The 23072-nt window shown below is 41.9% G+C and overlaps 1 long non-coding RNA gene across 1 annotated transcript; it reads left to right on the top strand.

Annotated features, from left to right (window-relative positions):
- Positions 1 to 761: 761 nt before the first annotated feature.
- Positions 762 to 2278, top strand: LOC114013547 (uncharacterized). Its single transcript, XR_003556585.2, has 2 exons — positions 762 to 902; positions 1003 to 2278. It is a non-coding gene; the product is annotated as an uncharacterized LOC114013547 (long non-coding RNA).
- The last annotated feature ends 20794 nt before the right edge of the window (positions 2279 to 23072 follow it).

The raw sequence follows: 23072 nt of genomic DNA, 5'->3' as shown, positions 1-23072 counted from the left end.
AATTCTATCTGCAAATGGTAGTCCAAGTACCATTATTACTCAGATGATCAGAACTGTTACCACACTTTCTAGAAGCAAAGAGTGAAAAATACAGAATCTATATTTCAGAATGAAAAATCTGTAGAAAAGGTCTGATGTTCCCTTGATAACATTTTTCTGAATATCTCCTACCATGCACTGAGGAAGTCTGCAGAGTATGTCCAGCTGAAGAATACAGACCAGCTGCTATTCAAAGCACAGTATCAAAATGAATTTAGACATCTTGCAGGATTTGCAGACAGGTATCCAAGTTTCTTGAAGGCTCTCCCTACACCCCATTTTACGTGCCAAAATCATCTGTCTGGGGCTGCCTGGGTTAGCAGTTTGTTCATGATAATACAGACTAATGATAGATAACCAATTAATCCTCCTTGTTCTACTAGGTATCAACAGGAGGGAGGAAATGCATAGAATTTTTTATGTTGGAAGGGACCTTAAAAACCACCCAGTTCCACCCCCCTGCCCCGGGCAGGGACACCACCACCACCCAGCCCAGGCTGCCCCCAGCCCCATCCAGCCTGGCCTGGAGCACTGCCAGGGATGGGGCACCCACAGCTGCTCTGGGCAGCCTGGCCCACCGCCTCGCCGCCCTCACATTGAAGAATTTCTTCCTTATATCTAATCTAAATCTACTCTCTTCCAGCTTAAAGCCATTCCCCCTCGTCCCATCACTACACGCCCTTGTAAGAAGCCCCTCTCCAGCTTTCTCAGCGGCCCCTGTAGGCACTGGAAGCCGCTGTAAGGTCTCCCCGGAGCCTGCTCTTCTCCAGGCTGAAGAACTCCAGCTCTCTCAGCCTGTCTTCCCAGGTGCTCCAGCCCTCTGATCACCTTCATGGCCTCCTCTGGACTCGCTCCAAATTCAAGTATTTCTAGTAGGAGGCACCTGTCCCTTCTCAGATTGTCAGACAGACCCTCAACCACATCTCTTAGCTACCTGCCTGAAGCTGTTTCTGTTTGACACAGGCTCTGAGGACCACTCCGATACAAGTCTTTCAATCATATCCCCTTGGCTGACGATAGCCGCTACAGCCTGCCAGACTTGCCTCCAACAGAGTTTTTCTTGTGGAAGATGAGAGGCACTACTAAAAGGTTGCGATGCAGAAAATCTTCAAAACAAAGCATGATTTATTTTGTCAAAAGGTACTCAGCACTCAGACAAATGGACTTAAAATAGCAGAGACCAAGACATACACTGTTACTGCTTGGCATCACCTTCAGCCTCCAGGTAGATGTGATTCGACCTGGATGTCCACCACTCTCTCAGGTACCTCGTTACACCTGCCCCAGACCTTGGCTCTCCACCAACCTGGGGCAGTTGCCTGTTCCTCTCCCCACCAAGTTACAACAGCCCAGTCTTCTACCAGATTCTCCTCCTGCTCTTTCTCAGCAAGACAGCCCTGCTACTGCTAGTAGGACTCTGCAGCTGCAATTTGCAGATATAAATACAACTACTCTGTTCTAGTATTTCTGGAGTGCCCTTTTTTCAGCCCCTTATTTTACATTTCTTGCCTAGTTTTTATCTCTTCTCTGGTCCCCCTATCTCCCTACTACCCATTTCACTTCACATGATGGAACTCACTCCAAGGAGCCAGACAGACACTGTAATAATGCAAAAGAATTCAGAGATAGAGGAATGGATGTACTGGGCAGAGAGAAACCTTGGATGAATGCCTGCAGGCCAGGGACACAAGCAAATCCTGGTAACAGTACAGCCTCTGCATTCAAACCAGTGCTACTTCCATCCCTCCTGCCCCCAGAGCTGGAAACTATGAGCTTTATTACCCACCCTGAGCTCTCTTCTTCTCTCTCTTCATCCAGAATACAGAATTCCTCTCAGAAACTAGATTAAAATGTATCTTTCAAGAGAAGACATCAATCTTATCCTTCCCCTGTGGTGTTCACCCTACTGTAACTTCCCACAGGAATCCTATGAAAGGGCCATTCTTTCTACCACAGAAACCTGCAACCGTATTGTAAATTCAACAGAGGTGAAAAAGGAAAGCAACAAAGCCTCAAAATGCACAGCAGTGTTCAGGAGATGCTGGTCATGAAACAACATGCCTGAAGATCAAAGGAATTGCTTTACCAGTTTTGAATAGCACCTTGTCTACACTTCGATTTTCAGATTCAGCATTTAGTGATATCTTCTCTTATGTTAGCCAAGTCTTTTCTTACAAAGTAATTTTCACTTTCTCACAACCCAAGGAAGTAGAGTTAAAATAAACTAAATGAAATACCATGGCATTTTTCTGTCTTTCTCAAATGTTGGGGGTGTGAAAGTCCAGAGAACAAGCAGTAAACAGCAGATAGCATAGTAGGTGGGGAAAAGCGAGGAGGAGGGAGTGACTGAATGAACCCTCCATCACTGATTGAACAGGACAGTACATTTAGACGAAATTAATTTTCAGTGTTGAAATTATGCTGTGGTAGTGACGATGAGAAGAAAATATTGAGAGCAATAAAACGAATTCTAAAGAAACTGGCACTACATCAGAAGACAGCACGTTGACACTATTTATGTTAATTTCTCCAGGTTTCATCCCCATCTGCATTATTGTTGACAACTCATGTAACCAAGCAAATAACTCTCGAAGAGCCAGGGAGTGAAAGTAAATGATTGCAGCTGCCATTAGGCTCCTATATATTGTAGTAAGCAAACGTACCAACTCATTATGACCTTGATCTAACAACCCCAGTAGTCAGCTCAAAGGCTCATCGAGTACTACATTTTTAAACATTATTTCACAGGGAACGTTTACAGAAAGTTACCTTTCTCCTATCAGTTTTCAATTATAACAAGCAAAAGACTATGGCAGAGGAGAGGGAGGAAATACAAATGAGAACACAAAAGGAAATCAGAAGCAAGCAAACCAAAAGCAATAAGCAAGCCTCTTATCAACAGTCAGGAGTGTTTTCAAAACTATTTAACAGGTCACAGACAGTGGGGGACACTTACCTGGGTCACCTTAGCAGCATGTTGGTAAGCATCCTTTCCACTTTCATCCCCACAGAACCTGACTCTCCAAGCATACTCTCACACATATAAATAACTTTAAATAAATTAAAGCAGAGTCCCATCAGCTTGTAAATCAGTGAAGCTTCTCACAGGGGCTCTTTCCACTAGGAAAGAGGAGATGCTTAGTCAGAAACTCTCATTTATTCAAAGCAATGAAGGCCAGGTTTGGGCAATTGAAGTCAACAGAAAAATTCTCACCAGCTTCAATGGACTCTGAATCCTATGCTAAGTTCTCAGTAGGCGTTTGCCTTGGCTTAAATTCAGCTGTTGCTGCCTCTCCTTCAGGTGCAGTTGCCATTTGGTCAAATTAACTGTTGTCAGATCCAGGAGATAGATGGGACTTTGGATCTGGCTGTGTGGCTGCCCCTGTTACAGTCTCATTTCATACACCTGCCGTTCCTTTTCTAATTTGAAAATTACTTTGTTATACTTAAATTGCTTTCAAAGGCAGTCTGTCCAGGCTAGCAGAAGCACTAATGAGGGTTCTTTATCTTTAAAATGTGCAAAGGGTAATTTTCTTTTTTCATTTAATTTTAGAAACATTTTAGTCCCTTATTTTTCAGTTCACATTCAATACCAGAATGAAGGGACAGAAACCTAAGATTCTTTGTTGTAATCTTTAACGGATTAGTGGTATTGATCAAAGAGCTTTGGGTGCTGATGTGAATTTGTCACTTAATCTTATAGGCATGTTTATCTATTTACCAAGAAATCAGAGAGTCAAGCTAGCAGAGGTATGAGGCCAAGGGCTAGTACGTCTGTTTCCAAGTTGGATACGCTTATTAAGAAAAGGAAATAAATGGTCAAATTATATTATTGTGTATTAGGGTGGGGATTGCTGTTTCTTTTTTTAACTAACTCAAAATTTCCCATAACTTCATCTAAACAGGGCAGTTTCATGAGGGATGGAGCAATGCAAGACAACATTCTCTATTAAATTAGGTAGTAACCTGTGCAGTGCATGTTAATGGGAAGAAAAGCTGCATCGCTGGGATTTCTTTCTTTTTTAATTAGATACAATCAGTTTGACAAAAGGACATTGAGTGGTCTTGATTTTCATTTCAGAGAGATGTGATCATACTTACAATATATTTGTCAGGCCATTTTACAAAATGCCATATTAGATTATTAAATTAGCTCTTTGCTTATATCATATTGGTCAATTAAATCTGAAGTGACCTTGAAGAAATAAAAGTTTCAAATTTAAAAAAGGGAAAGTTTTTGAAAGGAAAATAGGAATTGCTTGAAATTCACAATGTATTTAGTATGTGTACAAAATTTCAGCTCCCCTCACTTGCTACCAAACCCCTTATGAAGAGAGGACTCTAGGATCTTGACTTCATTCAGAGGAGGAAAAGATAACTGGGGAAAAAAAAGTATGTCTGTTGGAATGCCATGTGAAATCACTATGACTACAACCTGGCAGTGGTTAAAGAACAACAAGGTGGGAAGGAGACAAGACAGGGTTACTGTATCAGCATTATATAAATAAGAAATTATAGAACAGGGTTTCTCGATGCATTTGGTCCAGAGGTTCTGTTTGGATGAAAACTGGTCCATTAAACATTCAATCTAGCCTTTTCCCTGCTACCAGAATCTCTTCTCTTAGTGACTTTTCCTCTACACGAAATAACCTGTGAAGTAGCCAGCCCTGCTCAGGCCTGGGGGAAGGATGGCTGGCTGGCAAAAGGGATCAGAAAAGAAAAGAGGATCACAAGATCCATTTGGACAATGCGTGAGGTGGAACAGGATTTGTCCCAACACTGGTGGGGCTGAGGAGAAGATGGTGAGAGCTTGCCCGGAAGGCTGGGGGAAGGGAAATGGGCCAGCGTGGCACAAAGGCAAAGGGCAAAGAGGACTGACTTTGGTGCCAAGGAAAGGTCCATTCTCAATAGAGAAAAGAAAACAGAAATACTGTTTGTGCAATGAGTGTTGAGATGCTGCAATGTTTCTAGTCACGTGGCAGAGCTGGTGCAGTAAAAGCATTACAATAGTGCGAAAAACAGTGCTGCAAGGTAAACTGAATAGCCAAATGAACCAGAAAGGATACAAAGCACCAGTCTGCAAAGCGCAGACTTCTTATAATCCAACAAGACAGCCAGCTATCTTCTATGAGGTGTACTTTAGAAAGCTGCAAGCTGAATTCAGATGTAGCACTGGCTTTCCTTTATCAAGACTTTCATACAATGTTTGCTTCTGGACATGAAAGTTAATAGCATTTTGGATAAGGTATTTGCATATAACAACCCCTGACCTCTTTGCGCTTTCTTGCTGCCTGGTCCCTAGTTCCTACCACAAAACTCTGGTCTCAGCCTGTAGTTTCTGTCAGTCCTGTTCCTTTACCTGAATCTGATGCTGCTACTTATTCACAGCTTCTTCCAGCTGAAGTGACCTTTGCTCAAGAGATGGCACTTCTCCCGCAGACTCGGGAGGCTATAATGTTTTTTAGCACTGACACAGCTTAAATGTGTCAGCTGGGACCGATTCTGTTTCCATACACTTGAAACTTTTCTTCTGTGGGTACAATGGTTACTCAAGCATATCTGCTCTTTTTCTACTGAGAACAATAGCAGGGATTTTAAAAGCGGTGGATGATGACTACAAAAGCCTGGCAGCACCGGCTGGAGAGTTTTTCTGAAGTACTGATATGAACCACTCTCATCAGTAACTTTGTAAGAAGCACATTAACCCTAATCTTCAGGAGCCACATCTAGTTGTATCAAAAGTATTCCGCTAAAACAGATCTCCAATTCTTTCAGGATATCCTGAACTCAAATGCATCCTCTTCTCACTTCAGGTTAGGAAAAATGCCCTGAGACTGTAAACATCTTTTTACATCTTTGTTTGATAGTATGAAGCAATGAGGCTGCTGCAACATAAGCTTCTGAGTATCAGTGTAGTCTTCTATATAGCAACACCTTTATTTTTTCTGTTTAAGATAAATTTTCTGTAAAAATCCTGCTGATTGCAATGAAACAGCTCAGCAAAGTTTAACGGCATGTAATTCACCATGTTTTCATCCACCTGCTCCAGGTTGGGCATAGTCTCAAGCACAGATAGAAGACAAAGCAAGAGGTTTATAAAGGACATTATCACTGGAAAGAGACACTAGGATTTATAGCTTATTCCCTCTGGGCAAATGCTTTAGTGCAAGTAAAAGCCTACAGCTATAAACATTCTGCCAACAGTACAGTAAGAGTGACATCCACTAGAAGTTAAGCATTTGTGTTTGATATAATCGTAATCACTGCTCATAATTTTTAACAGAATAACTCCAAAGATCATTGAGATAAAACGAACTCTTGTCACAAGTTACTTTTCCTCTGGTTTGGACAGTGGAAGCAACAGGACAGGGAGCAAGGGTGAGGTGAAGACCAGAAGAGTCAGCAAAACAAATCTTACCCAGTTTGTTCTGACCTGAAACATCGGAAAACACCACATGTTCCTGCAGAATGGAAACCCACACATTTAGCCAGATGCACATGCCATCAGATGCAAATGCCGCTTGACTGGTGCTGTCACATACACACTGCCCTTGATGCTTTACCATTTTTTCCCTATATGAAGGAGACTCTGGTAACTTACAGAGCCCTCCCACTTCTGCATAAGCAGCAGAGGTTGTTTATAAGAAAAGTAAACCATTAAAAAAAAAAAAGGTGCTGAGGAAACTTTAGAAATGGAGCTGTTGTCAGCAGAGATTAAATTGTATACCAACAGCATGACATTTATGCACTGCTACTTAAACTGTGACAAATGGTTGCAAACATGATAGTTTCAGGATCTTTAATCTAAATAAATGGTGCTTTTAGCCTACCTCTGACTGGAATTCATTTTGGAAATAAAGAAGCATTTCCTACTCGGTTGTGTACAGAACTACACTACCAATGACTAAAAGGGCAGGAGTCGCAGCTTTCATGGCTCTTGACAGTACTATGGTGTACTGCAAGGACTGGAAGGGGCTGTCTTCATGTATTTATTCTCTCCTGAGTCCCAAGCAATGTCTGCAATGTAAATTAAGGTTTTACCTACCTGTCGACCTTATACAAATTGTTTTCAAGGAGTTTTATCTCCTCTTTCATTTTTCTTGTTATAACAACCCACATAATATAAGCTCATATAAGGCAGCAGAGATTACATTAAAAGGTAATTTTAAAAATTACAAATATCTCAACAAGTTATTAAAAAAAAATAATCCATCATTATCAGTTTAAATGTAGTATTAACTACTGGAGAAAACTGATGGCATAGGTAGTTCATCCTACTTACACTAAATTTATTCCTGTACTATCCTCAGAGACTCTCAGCTAAAGGAATTAAAAGCATGATTCTTACAAACAAGTATTTACAAAATGTCTTTTTAGTGTTTATAGTCTTGTAATATAATATTTATAAAAGAATCTAATTGCAAACATTCCACGGTGTTCTTCAGTTGATAGCAAAAAAAGCAAAATTCACTTTTTCATCCTGTCCCCCCTCCCCTCCCTGTGCTCACTCAGTGGCTTGACTGTAGTCCTTGGAGATTTTGGAATAAAAAAAAAAAAAAAAAAAAAAAAAAACAGGAAAAAAGAAGACATGGGAAAAGATGTTAACTGAAAAACATTTCTTCAAAAAAGAAAAAAACTCACCACAATTCTAAAAATGTGAATTTCGCATATAATCAGGTGACCAGCTTCTGATGCTTGCATGAAATTTCTGCAGCAGTCCCCTTGCACAACTGCAAGATTTGCAGTTGGGGGGGGGGGGGGGGGGGGGGGGGGGAACCTGAGGTGGTGAATGGGGTGACACAATAAGAAAAAGATCCCTTGAAGTTGCCACTTTAAACCCCAAAGTTTACTCCAGCTTTTTTACAGCTTCTATATTTTTAAAAAGACAATAAACCCAATATCTTTCCTGTTCAGTTTTTTTGAAGGAAAATACAATCTTTGTTCAGAAGAAATTCTCCTGATGAAATGCTTAACTTAGAACAAGGTTAAAATAAAGTTAAAGCTGTTTTTAAGAGCAGGAAGGCACTGCCATCTCGTGGAGCCTGTGCTGGAGGCTGTGCAGGCTGCCCCGGGAACGTCACCACCCAGAGCATCTTTCCGTGCACACAGCCAGGCGCTAAAAAAAGCAAGTCGCTGTATCTTTGGAAATGATAATAATTCTCCTAAGGAAATAAATCTGACCAAGCAAGATAAAAGACCTTTAGAAACACATCTAACGCAGAGATCAGGAGCAAATTCGAAGTTACATTGTCTCCAAGGCTGCCCCTATACTGGGAGATTTGCACCTCAGCAGCCCCCTAAAGAAACCAGCCCCAGCACAGAGGCAGCTCGGACAGGGAAAGCTGATCTGTCTACTGATACAGTAGCAACACCTGCCAGCAAAAAATGCATTATAACAGTAAAGCACGGGGTTTATGGCAGGTGCATAGACACTGGGCTTCTGTGGGCACAAGGGTGCCCATGAAGTCACCTCCCTGTGTGACCCTGATCACCACAGAAGTGCCACCAGAAGGCTGCAGCACGGCCCCCAGTTATTCTGCCAAGGGGAACTAGATATAACAGAGTATCACCCTCTCTTTTTCTTTTCTTTTCTTTTCTTTTTTTTTTTTTTTTTTTTTTTTTTTTTTTTTTTTAATCAGTGACTGTTACTTCAATATATTAGAGCTGAGATATTCAAAGCTGCCTGAGGGTTTGGACAATTAGATTCAAAATGTTCTAGGCAGTTCTGAAAATTCCTAAGAGAGTGATTTTACAATGCTATGAGTCTGATCCTTCAATCCCTCTTTGTGTAAGGAGTGCTTACTTAGAGAAATAGTTTAAATAGTATTGTCTTAGAGCCAAATTTTGACATTTAGCTGCTGGCCATGCCAGTAGCACATTTTTTTCTCGTGCTCTCCAATCTACAGGTAAACTCAGAGTAAGAAAAAGATACCATCTTGCCTTTGGGCAAGGTGCACTCCTGGACGTGCACCAAGAGAAGAGAGCCCATAACTCAGGGATGCAGTAATTGTGAGAGACACACTCAGTGCACATAATTGGAAAATAGGTTCCTTACATGCTGTGTTAAAAGTGGGGAAGACTTTAATTATTTTACAGAAAAATGTGTCTTGGTTTGTTTGCCTGCTATTGTGTTGTGGGGGTTTTTTGTGAGCTGTGGGCTTAAAATCCAGCAAAGGCTGCCAGGCGCAGAGACAGGCAGAATGGCCTCACACGTTGTACCAGGGCACGTTTGCTCTTAATGAAAAGATGCAGCAGAGAGCTGCCTGCTGCAAGTCCAAAACCAACTACCTGTTGCAACAGCAGAAACCAGTTGGGAGCAGTTTCAAGGCCCCAGGACAGACAAAGGCTTTGTGGATAAAAGACAGACTGACGACTGATGTCAGTCAGATTGATGGAGAGAAGGTAAAGGAAGCTTACCTCTAGCTTTAAAGTGATGCCAGGGACAAAGAGGGACTACTAAAAGTGTACAGTCCACAGGGGATCACACGTCTTAGGCTTTTTACATGAATTTTCAGGGAAACAAATGTATGCAAGCATCCTCTTTGTACGCGTGTATCTAGCATTCTGCTCAATAACTTCTTAATCTTTCAGCTAGTTTAACCAAGCCCGACAGAGTGGTAGCAGCCTTCAATGTCCTGTGTTCCTAACACAGTTTATCAATACAAACACTTGGACAGCAATGATGCACTTTGCACCTCCGTCAAGAAAGAAGCTGCAGCATGAATCAGAGCTCAGTCATATCCCAGCTCCAAAACAGGCACAAAACCATAGGAAACCAGACTTCAGGAGTTCTGTATTTTGTTGGACTAATGCTTACTCTAACACGTTTCTCTCTACCACTAAATTTATTGGTTGGTTTACCTTCCAAAAACATTTAAATTATTACATCACAGGTGGTAAAAAGGAGATGGGATGGAATGCTGATTTCATTTAGAAACAGGAGGAGCGGTAGAATTTCATTTGTAAAGGAGCACAGAGATAGACCCATCTTTCAAAAGAAACAGCCAGGAGAAGATGGAAAACAGGTCATAGCTCACCCTGAAACCATAATGCTTGGGAAAAAGTCTGGCCTGAGTAAAAGATGGAAGTAAATATTCCCCATTCATGTCTAAAACAGCACTTCCAGGCAATTTACTCTATACCCAGTGCACCAGATTAGGTGTGCACACCCCACAAAGTAACCTCGAACAAGGTGTAAAAAATGCTGTTCATAAGAAGCTGGCAAGAGTTTCTAAAATTTCCTAAGTATCTGACTTGATCCAGTGAAGCGCTATGAAATGAGAAAAAAACTGAGGATTTTCCACCTCACTTCCACGTGGTAATTGCATTCATCATTCTTATTGTGTATAGGAGTCGATGGCGTACTGTGTGAGGATGTGTTTTGTTATGCAGGGTAGAGATGAAGAACATGGACAGTATTGGCAAAAGCTTGGCAAGGACTTCACAAAACTCAATCTAAAAACTATGGTGAGCTCAGATCTGTGTTACTTTTTCTCAATTTCACTAAAACTCAAAGGGTTCAGAAGCTTCATTAAAGCTTGGAGGGTTCAGAGGGGGTTTGCCCATGTCAACTGCAGATTCAATTCTCTAACACAGTCACTGGATTTCTGTAACTCTTCTTCTGTCCATATCGATTAAAGTCTTCTCTTTAGTGCCTACCATTTCTCAAAATACACATGGACAAGCATCACAGGATTTTTCTGCAACACGTTTGGTAAGGTCTGCAATGCTGAGACTAGAAAAGGACACCACACCAAAAAACCCAAAATCCTTACAAAGTCTTTGATGAAAACATGAGGTTAGTACATTTTCTTCAATATAGCTTGTGTTTTAAAATGCACTATTTGAATTACTTCTCAAAAATGATTTAAGCATATTTGGACGAATAACTTGCCACACATTATCAACTGATACATATGTAACAATACATCATTTTATTAGAAACACTTCCAAGTCTTGCAGAAAATAAAACACAGATTCAAATAACCATGGTTTTAGTTTTGCAGATCAAAAGCTACTCCAGTTAGTGACACACAGTACCAAGCCATCTGGTGACTTGCAAGAATCTCAGTCTGATTTATGAACAATAAATTAACCCTGATTAATAACATGCTTGGGTAGTGGTTGGACGCAGCTATTTCCCACGAAGGCAGTATTTTAATACATTTCCTACACTCAAATGTTATATAAACAGTTTAATTACATTTCAGCACTTTTTATTTGTAACTGGGCATTTGCTCCCTGTCAGCACCCAACTCCCCTCTCCTGAGCAGGTCATGCTTTTTGCTTTCACACTACTAATACGTGCTGGAGAAATCCACGTTGTCATTTGTGCCCATTGGAAACTGTGAATCCTGTCAACGCTACATCTGACTGTTGCAGCAGTACCCAGAGGTCCAGTCCAGTCACCATCGCACTAAGTATAGTCCTTGCCTCCAAGGAGCTAATTCACAATGAATAATTTAGCTGACAAACTTAGTCTGCTTGAGAAATACCCATGAGCAGATTTCAATTTCTTCAACCATAGTCATTAGTCAAAATATGCCGGAATAAAGATGGGGTGAAAGAGGTTGAGGGGAAGAAAGATGAGGAAAAAAACAAAGGGGATCATAACTGTATTTCTGGATAGCACAGCATGACTTCAAGGCTCCTAATTTCTATTCCTCATACCCAATGGATGAAATTAATTTGAGCAGAAGAGAGAGAGAAAAAGCCTTTCCAGACTATGAAACTAGCTTAGATCAGAACTGAAAAACTAATATAAATTTCACCGCTTTCCATTCCAAGTACAAGATTGTCTTCTTTAATCATGTTTTTTCTATCATACAGAGGCACTAGAGTGCCTATAAGGAGAAGTGGAAAATACTCCTTAGTTCCTACTCCACACAGGAAATCTGCAGCAGAAATCACACAGTCCATGCATCCCAGTGTGTGATGCAAGCGCAAATGTATAGTGGCCAGCCACAAGCTGGGAACAGCTCGCTTGGGACATACGCCTGTCCCTCGACAAAGTGCTCCTGCATTCCGGCTGAGGATGGCCACACCTTTGCTCAGAGAAGCGTACCACCCTGAAACAGTGTCCCAGCAAAGAGATTTACGGTGACTGAAAGAGGGAGAAACTACCCATGGCAGGAGATATTAGTCCACCACTGAGCTGGCTGAGACTACAGGAAGAAACAGAGTAGGAGCAACAGGTACTGCAATACCTACCGTTAACTGCTGCACTTCTTGAGTTAGCCTAATGTTTTCCAAATACATGGGATTTGTCATACTGTAATCGGGACTAACATATCTAAAGGAAGACTATGCTTCCTTTATAAAAGACAAGCAGAGCCAAAAAAAGAGCCTCTTTCTGTGCTCGTTCCATGACTGCCAGCGTGACTATACACTGACTGCAACCAAGCTACTGCAGAATTACACTGATATATGTACACAACAATATTGCCCCAAACATAAAAACACTTAATATCTGATCTAGCCCTTATCAGGTGACTTTACTGCTGCAGGTTTATGGCCTTAAGGATGTACATGCCACTTTTTTCTGAAGTCTAATGCCTGACCTGCAATCTCAGTTTCTCTAGAAAACAAAAAGGAACTAATGTGAATTTGTAATGGTTTTTTTTGTTTTGTTCAAGTAAAATAAAGCATTTCTTTTATTACAAATGAACATACGATATTGTATAAGTGACTGAGAACTGGTTCCCTGACTCATAATGATCATACGCAATTTTTAAGACTAAACATTGAAACATACAGTATCCACCTCCCCTTTAGTCCTTCAACACAGAACAGCAATTCTGAATTAAAAAAAGAAGTCTCCCCACTCCTTTCTTCCCTTCAGCAAGTTTGGCAGCTAGATGATTGCCACAGAAGCAAGCGTGAGCATGTGTGAGCTCTGTACTGTATTAGCAGAAATTTTTGACAGGCTGCTTTATTCTTCTAAACACGGGAGAAATATAATTTTTATTTTTCTTATACAGGTGAGGTTAACAGTGAATACCAGACACAGCAGTCAGTCAGAACTAAAAACATCATCTACAAATTCACATTCTAAATGTCCCTTTCTGAGAGCTGATGTTTTGGGTAAATAATTGCTCAGGATTTTCTAGAAAGAAGCTTATCAACCCAAGTACCTCCCAGGCAGGCAGCAGTTCAGTCTGCTGAGGACACAACTCTGTGCGGAGCTGCTTCAAAGACAGAAAAGATAACTAGACAGATCTGCCTTAGAGGCAGGTCATCAACAAGGGGATGTCTCCTAGACAGGTACCTGTTCTTGCCTGCCTGGGAAGTGAGTTATGAGTCTTTGTACAGCACCTTTCAGGCAAGCAACTTATTCAGGTCTGCCTAGAAGGCAGGTCAGAATGCAGATATGCCTAACAGGCACAGAACTATGCAAGTCTGCCTCTCCATACCTTCAGAGATCCCAAGACAAGTCAAGAATTTCATTTTAATGATTTCAGCAGAAAGCCATTATTTCCTGTAAGAAATAATTTTCAGTATAGTTGCTAGGTATGTCAAACTGCAGGGTTTTTAACGACACACTCATAATGCCAGATACAAGAACAGAATTCCTCTTTACAAGGTTCTGGTAGTATTCTTAATATAAAAGGAAATGTTGTTTTGTAAGACTTGGCAGTGGATTATTACAGAGAGCAAAATGTCCAAAAGAACAGGCAAGTACAACTGGAAAAAAGAAAACTTACAGTAGACACACTAAAAAATTATATGTACTCTACCCTTATAAACAAAGATGTTGGCCTACTGTTTTCTCTCCTGTCAATGTAAGTAACAGCAATGATTGCAGTGGGGGTTTAAACAGAATTGGCAAAAATGATAAAATGCATTTAAATATCATTCATTTCAAAAAGATTAATTTTTTTTTAAATCTCCCATCAGCAAGGGCTTTAGCAAAGCCGTAACTTTAATCACTCAATTAGACAACTTTTTAATAAAGATGAAGAGTTCACTCAGAACACTTAACAGAGGTATGGTTGCAGTGTATTTGTGAATTCAGACAGCTCTCCACCAGGTAAGCTCAATTCAGGATCTTAAGTTTTGATCATTACAATATTATCTGCATTTTCACTTTTTTCATGAAAGCCAAGATTGCACACAAGCCGGTAGCTCTGGACCAGTGTTTAAAACACCATGACAGTGTGTGCTGGCCCTAAGTGAAGCAGAAGTCTTGGACAGAGAGTGGTTAGCGACAGTCTGAAGTGGGGAAAAAAAACCCTGTGATGCTAATCAGCAGCTGTTTATTATGGGAAGCTTGTATATCACCAAGAAAGATTGAGCAGCATCCACTGTGATGGATGTGCAGATCCACCGCAGCACAATCGGAGCTTGGGTTTAGACAGTGGGCCCCCAGCAGTGGGCTTCTCCAGCCTACTGGGACCTCATAAGGCAGCTTGGAAACTCTATTTATTTTGAAAGAGAAGCAAGAAGAAGAGATCTACAAGACTCAAAACGTGCTATTAAGATAGTAAATTGGGTACATTTCAGATGGAAAGCAGGGCATATTCAGAAAACACAAGGCAAACAGCACTTGTTTAAACTAAAACAAAACTGTTTGGTTTAATTCAGAGCACCAGTAAGCCACTTTTTATACCTGCACAATCTTTAAAGACTCAGAATATGAGACCCTGCACTTGTGTTATGCAGGACCACCTGGTCTGCCAACTGTCAGCAGGATTCTTAATGAGAGTGACTTATCTTTTCCAAGTGACATCCCCACAGGCACCCAAAGAAAGGTCAAATAATCTTTGTAGAGGGTTTTCTGTGTCTGAGCTTGATCTTTGGTGTGCAATCTGTAATATATGTAAAAGACTTACCATATAACAGAATCAAGAAAAAAATCTATAGGTATAAAACCACACAAAATATAATTCATTCTTAATGCTTGCAGATTGAGAGTCTGCACAGCCCCCTAGTCAAATAGCTTAGTCACACTGATTTTACGTGATCCTATCTACAATGATAAAGCTGCAAATTCATACCAAAAGCATAATACGGGCATCATTCCATGTTTGCTTGGCATTACAGAATACCCTTCTAAGCTTTCAGACTGAAAACCCTTTGTCATAATTCACCTATTCACTATTATTAAACTGTATTATTCCAGCTCCAAAGAACCACTGAACAGACATATTCACCAACAGAAACAGATTTAGGCTTCCAAAACACTCTTCAATTAAAGGACACGTTTTTTAGAGAAAATTCTATTTTAAGTGGATCATTGTTACGGTTTTGTTTTATTTTTTCCAAATTGTGAAATTATCTGCCTTCTCTTTTAGGTTTAATTAGTAACTGACTAAAGGAACTTTTTAGAACACTTTCCACATTCGTGTCTAAAGAAAGGTAAAAGTATCTACGCCCACTGCCTCAAATGTGAGTAAAAGGTCAGGGATGAGATGATTTTATTCTAAACTGCCCTTCCCATACTCCGCTCCTGAGACCAAAGGAGATCCTAGAACATCTCAGAGATATCTAAGGGCTGATCTAATTTGTTCAAACTGAAATAGCCCAACATAGGTCCTCTCCAGCTGAAGATCAGATGATTGCAGTGCCTTGCCAGATGCTACAAACAGTCTGTGTATCCACCTCTTCACTGGTACAGCCCACCAATATCTGTTTCAGTCTCTTATAAATCTTTCAGGCTTTTTGCAAATGCTGAACTGTATTTAAACAGGGGCTATTTAAACAGGTCTGAAAAGTTTAGTTCTGAATCTTGTACAACATTTTTGCTTGAGTGCCTTTGCGTTACCCAGACAGTGCCCAGTAAACAGAAACCATTTCACAAAACAGTTCCAGCATACCCACTGCCTTTTCCTCATGCTGAGCAGAGGAGACAGGTACCAGGCAACGCTGGCACTGTGTGACACTGCTGGGCAGTGGTGGCTGTGCCTGGGCATGCAATTAGGCATTAGCAGCTCACGTATCTGCCAGGCTGCCCCGGGAAAAGTGGCTCCAGTACACCTATTTCTCTACATGGCACTGAAAAATTGGCTGTCTTCTTTACAACTTTGAAACTGAAATAGCTTTATGTTTTTATACGCCAACAACACACACACATGCGTATATTCCACTTCAACTTCTCTAAAAATTGAGAATACAAAGGAATTTACCTTCATGCACCCTCTAATATCACTGAAATATTTCCAACAGCAGCTTAAAATGGGCTTCCTCGTGATGTCAGTTTGGAACCAAAGGGATGGCTAAATGGCAAGGACCAACTCTTGTATTTTGTTTTATGACAGTCAGCAATTATGTAATAACCTTAAAATTTTGTCTACAGTTCAGCAACTGATTGTCGTTCTGACTATGCCAGCAGCTACACTGGTGCGCAGACAGATTAACTTGACCAGTGACAACGAAGTCAGTTCTGACTTGAACCCGAAAGACTGAAATTGAATCTGTCCTCTAACCTAATTTGAACTATGGAATCATGATCACAGATGTCTTTGTTAACAGATGTGTAAGTGTTCAATTGAAGTGCTAAGGAGAATAAAGTGAAGTATCTGAAGAACGTCAGATTTTGAGTATCTTCATAAAACACTCAAGAAGCTAAGAAGAGGGAAAGAAACCATACAAACAACTTCAGTTGTGGTTATATTGCAGAAGCTCCAGTAATTATACAGTCAATTATATTTCTTTCATGGGTTTTTGGATATCTTGTATTTGTCAGCTCTAAGCACTTGAAAGAAATTGTTGGAAATACATTCTTTAAAGTATCTACAAAACCTTGTGCAGCATAGTGCTCTTCATAAAAGGATATTGTAAAACTGCAAGTATGAAAAAAAGAAGCTTTCTCTGCAAGACCTAGCAATCATGGGGAGGGGAAGATGGAACAAATCAAATCACAATAAGCATTTTGAAGTGTTTGCAATAGTTGTTCTACACAAGCAGACAATTCTGCATCTCATGAGCATGTTCATTATTACAGCAGCCAAGTATTTTTAATAACGAAATTCAGTTGTGTTTGTACAGTAGCATTTCACCTTTATTAAAGAAAAAAAAAAAAACAAACACCAAAAAACAACCCGAACACTGGTCTGTATGATTATTCTACACTTATTTAATAATATTTGTTCTACTTTTATACTTCTCAGTGACCTACAAAACTCCAGGGAAGCTAGAAAAACTAGGTTCCCCATCAGTGATACAAGCTGATGCCTGTCATAAGACATTGCAAAACAGACCTAGCAAACCATTAGTCTCTGAAAAGGCAAAAAGATGGCATGTGGGGTAGTAAGACATTACACAGACTCATCATCACCCTGACAGACCTGAAAGTGGACAGAAAAAGAACAAGCTGTTGGTCCTTTGTCATAAGAAAAGTTTTAAGAGTCCATGACACATTGCTGGATGGTGTTTCAAGCCTCTTTAAAACCAAACGGAGCACATTTCAGCAGTGTATGATTGAAGCATGGATTTGCATGGCAGAGGACAGTAGAAGAGCCCCTCCAAGCCAGCCAGCCAGCTACAGAAAGAGCCATGAGCAACCACAGCTTTCATCAGAGGTCTGGATTCTTACCAACATGTGGATTTCCAAATGGATTGGCAAAGGATCTCGGCCTCCAAACCACACACCACAGCTGAACGTTACAGACAACATCTTCCCAAGCACCAATCAAGCTTGATTAGGCTAGATTTAACAGGCAATGAAATAAAGGAGCAGGGTGGGGGAGCTCTGGCTGCATTCAGCTTTCGTGAACAAAAAAGACTGCACAAATACTGCTTGCAAAACATTTTGTTTCTGAGGGCAGGTATACTGTCCTTATATTGTTTCAATTTGACAGAGAAAAGAATATGCCTTGTCATCATTCTGCTGAAAGCAACCACAATCAGAAATTACTTCTGAGGCAGTTAATAACAACTTTGAGAGTATCAGCAGAATCGTGTAAAACACCACTTAGATTTGGCAAGTTTAAACGATTTTGAAATAACAGGTGAATAATATATTCAGATTTGCCTCTGTGGGCAGCCAGAGCAGAGAAAATTACTGTAAGACAAATTTTTTGACAAAAACTTAAGATAAACAACTCAGCTTCTTTTTGTCAAGAGGAACAGAGTGGGCGTATAAATAAAATGCAGTAGGCAGAGTGTCTCTGGAGTTTAACAAGGCCTCTAGCACTCCACCACACAGAAAACTCATTAACACACCGGAGAATCATGGCACAGATCAATTCAGATGAAGAACAGAGATTGTAAGTGAAGAGATTGCAAGTGAAGAGATAAGTGTCATGCTAAATCTGGCTGGGTAGAATATCAAGAAGGGACTTGTTAGATCCCACATTAATCAACTACCAGCAGTCCAGAGCAGAGCTGGTCCTGCTCCTCCCCTACCCGGGAAATTGCGCTGCGGTAGCAGACTGCTAGTTCAAAATGTGTGGAGGATATTTATTAAAATCCAGAAGGTTCACCATCCCACCTGACATGACTTAAACACATGAAGCTTTAAATCCACCTCATGTTTAACCTTTTCTCATTTAATGTGCTCTGTGCAAGTCCTCCTTCTCCAAAAAAATCTCTTGTACTGTTCCATATTTTGACTACTCAATTTTCTCTCCTTAAAATCATTCTCTTACAGAACCTGTATAGGGTAAAAAGCCATTTAAAAGATTCTTCAATCAACGTGTATTTTATGGCAGTCACATTTATTAAGAACTGCAATAAAAACGACAACTCCATCATCCAGGTTTGTTGTGAAGGACAGAAGTAGTTGTCACAGTCAGCCAAAGTCACAGACAGATGCATAATGAATAACATTTTGTCAAATGTTTTCTCAACTGTGTGGACACTTCCAGCCATCAACATCCTTTATTTGCTTCTCTTTGTTAGAGTCCTCCAGGCTCTCCCTTGAATCTGTCAAATGTGACTGAAATATGCCATGGACTTGCTTTATCAGCTAAGCACTGCATAAGAAGTATCCTGGTTATTAACGTATATACACATGAACAGGAGCATTGTGGATTGCTCCAGACAAGCTTGCACAGCTTGCATGCCTGGTGCCTCTTCGCAAGGCACAACAGCTCACACGTGCACTCACAGCAATACCAAAGTTCAGGGTTGGTCAATATTCCTCCCCTGTGAGGACAGCAGCCCAGTAGCCACTTGAGTTATCCCCGCACGCGGATGGCTGATCCGTGTTTTCAGTGCTTGCCAAAACACAAACCAGTAGGTCACAATGCGTAATCAGTGGCTTGGAAATGTGTACAACAGATCTGTGCTACTTTTGCCCACAACACATACATTCCTTCTCAAATGTGGGAGCAATATTATATAAGGAAATAAATATATATATATATATGTATGTATGTTTAATGACTTTGATGGAGAAGACAAACAATAAAGAGTATAGTCCTTCAAAAACATGGCATGCGTCAAGAAGAGCACCATGGTGTGAGGCAGAAACATATACCACCTGTTACTGAAAAAAAAAATTGTCTGTGGGATTATCATAGAATCATAGAAGGGTCTGGGTCTGAACGGACCTTAAAGACCACCCAGTTCCAGCCCCTGCCCCGGGCAGGGACCCCCCCCAGCCCAGGCTGCTCCCAGCCCCATCCAGCCTGGCCTGGAGCACTGCCAGGGATGGGGCACCCACAGCTGCTCTGGGCAGCCTGTCCCACCGCCTCGCCGCCCTCACAGCAAAGAGTTTCTTCCAAATATCTAATCTAAATCTACCCTTTTTAAATTTAAAACCACCAACCCATTGCTACAGGTCTTAATAAAAAGTCTGCCTCCATCTTTCTTACAAGCCCCTGTAGGCACTGGAAGCCGCTGTAAGGTCTCCCTGGAGCCTTCTCCAGGCTGAACAGCCCCAACTCTCTCAGCCTGTCTTCCCAGGAGAGCTGCTCCAGCCCCCTGATCATCTTCGTGGTCTCCTCTGGACTCACCCCAACAGGTCCACGTCCTTCTTGTGTTGCGGGCCCCAGAGCAGAACACAGTACTCCAGGTGGGGTCTCACGCGAGCAGAATAGAGGGGGAGAATCCCCCCCTTTGACCTGCTGGCCATGCTTTTTTTGATGCAGCCCAGGATACTGTCGGCTTTCTGGGCTGCAAGCACACATTGTTGGGTTATGTTGAGCTTCTTATCTGCCAGCACCCCCAAGTCCTTTTCCTCAGGGCTGCTCCCAATCCATTCTCTGCCCAGCCTGTATTGATACTGGGGCTTGCTGTGATCCATGTGCAGGACCTTGCACTTGGCCTTGTTGAATTTCATGAGATTCACACGGGCCCACCTCTCAAGCCTGTCAAGATCCCTCTGGACTGCACCCCTTCCTCCAGCATGTCAACTGCACCACTCAGCTTGGTGTCATCAGCAAACTTGCTGAGGGTGCACTCCATCCCAGTGTCCATTGTCACTGACAAAAGCATTGAACAGCACCAGCCCAATATGGACCCCTGAGGAATGTCACTCATCACTGGTCTCCACTTGGACATCGAGCTGTTGATCACGACTCTTCAAGTGCGACCATCCAGCCAATTCATTATGCAATATTATGCTGTATTTCTGCTCTTGAATAAACAAGAGAATCTAACTGAAGTCGATGTGACCTGCAGGTGCAGAATGATGCCGTAAACATTTGAGTTCTGTTTTTTAAAGGCATTTTTGTCTCTAAATATCTTCCTTTTTACAAGTGGAAACAATTTTGGGTTATAGTTTCTATTAAATGGTATACATTTGGAAGGCTTCTTGGCTGTGACCACAGACATTCTGAGCCACTAAATAAAAAAAATAAAGGCAAATGAAAGAAATACCTGCCACTAGACTGCAACTGTATCATTCAGATACTATGTATTTCCAGTCTTTTGAATATGGTTGAATGCTTTCTTACAATGGATATCAGATATCTTTCTCCGTGTAGCAAGAAGGCAAACTTCATGCAAAATCTTATCATCACACAGGAAATAGTGCCCACTGTTCTGCTTTACATTCATGCAGTCCCATTCTTGCTTGCTATTAGCAATTCAGCAAATTGTAAAATAACAGCAATCCTGCATTACTGCACCTTCCTTGAGGAATATGCTCCCCCTAGCACTCACATAAATGTTATCCCAATCAATAGCCTAGTAATTAAAGTCACCATCATTTTGGCCTTTTTCATAAGTCTCCTTATCTGAAAAAAACATTTCTTGCTCTACTTTTTCAAACTGCCTTGAAAACAGAACAAGAACCATTCGGCCACCCCTTTGTCCTTACCCTCTGAATTACCTATTGCTGCAATGTCAGTGAAAATTGTTTTGTTTTTCTCTGCAGACACAGCATCATTTTCTTCCTAAGCATCACTTTTCTCATGCTTCTAGTTTATCAATAAGCCATAAATTCTGATTTTGGTAACACTAGTAGTAGTTTTTTTCTCAGGGTTCTTTTGGTTGAGGGGGTTTTGTTGTGTTTTGTTTCACTTCCAGTACTAAAAAAAACCTAAAGAAACTGAAATACTAAGGACAGGAAAACACTGGTAAGCAAATGACTGAGTGTGACAAACAATCAATTATCTACACTGCTCAGCAACCAGAACATATCAATGGTGAAATCCTTCCTCCATTAAAGTCAACGGGAGTTTTGTCATTCACTTCAACCAAGCTAGAATTTCACTCTAGAAATACTGTATCTGACTAAATGGGAGGAACCCTCATGGAAGACAGTGCAAGCTTACCCGGGAACTTCATTTCTCAGGAAACTAAAAGCAGCACTTCTAAGTATTGAAATTCAACTTCAGAACTTTCTAGATCATTTATTTTTTGAAAGGTTAAGCAGGCAGAAGATGGAGCTTTTAAGACTACAAAAGTCGGATACGGTTATATTCACGTACTCTAGGGAAAACTACCACTTGCATGATTTTGAACAAGGCTTTCCCCAGCATGTGATGATGAAGGGCCACATCCTGCTCTGCACCCCCAAGGCACTCCTTTGGATCAATGGCACAGTGCTTGCCTGCCCATCTGGCCTCGTATTTCTGCAGCCTTTGCTATCAAAGCATCTCAACCTGGAGCTAAGTACATTGCACTGATACTTCATTACATAAATCACAAAAACCTCATAAACATGGTCGGATGGGAAACCAAAAACATTTTCTTCTCTCTATCCCAATATAAATATAAACCACACTCAAGAATTTTTGCTCATTAGTACGCCAAGGTGGGGTGCAGCTGCAAGTGGCTGACAGACAGACCTGCTTGTTCATTTTTGCCTACACCTTCTGCCCAAAGGGCGACTGCAACAAACAAACCAGTGCTCTGCCATCCCAGCACATGAATGCAGTGCGTGGATGTGGCCCTGCCTGCCGGTTGTATTTCGGGTGGGCATGACTGCCAGCCGAATATGTCAAAGCAGCTGTCTATCCCCAGCGTGCGTGCCCATGATTAAAGAGACATGACTCTGCTAATCCAGCCCCGATTTGGGAAGAAGGATTAACATTTAGACAACATCATGACCGCAAATAAGCTTCTGGGACCATAAAAAAAAAGTCAGTCAAGGCTGCTCAATCAGGTAGAGATGATTCATTGGAGAAAACCTGCACCATGACCTTTCGTGAGTTCCTGGGCGCAGACAGGCTGTCAGATTTTTATGGAGAGAAAAGGTGTAATCGACTAGTGCTCCTGATGACCTTTCCATAGGTAAATGGTTGAGGCAGGTGCAGGTTCTGAGCGGAGGATGAAGCGGCGTTTGCCGCTGGAACCCGCTCCGGCTCCGCCAGCCCGCTCCCGCTGCCCCGTGCGCACCCGCACCGCACCGCACCGCCGGGCCGGTGCCGCACGGCTGAGCGGTGGGAGCCCGTGCTCCCCGCGGGTACCGCCTGCAGGCGCCGGGCAGGCGGAGGAGCGCGGGGGTTCGACGGGCGCCGGTGCCGGGCCGAGCCCTGGGGCCGCGGCGACAGGTGCGGCGGCGGCCGGCCCCCGGCTAAAAGCAGCGGCCGCGCCAAGCACGGCCCGTCGCGGGGCACGGGGCCGCGGCGGCCGCGGCGATGCGGCACCTGCCGCTCATAAAAGTCCCGGGGCGGCGGGGCGGCGGCGGGCGCCATGAAGGC

The sequence above is a fragment of the Falco peregrinus genome, chromosome 8, assembly GCF_023634155.1.
Source record: "Falco peregrinus isolate bFalPer1 chromosome 8, bFalPer1.pri, whole genome shotgun sequence".
Classification (NCBI taxonomy): Eukaryota; Metazoa; Chordata; class Aves; order Falconiformes; family Falconidae; genus Falco; species Falco peregrinus.
The sequence above is the reverse complement of the archived record's forward strand: the minus strand, read 5'-3'. Positions and strand labels throughout refer to the sequence as shown.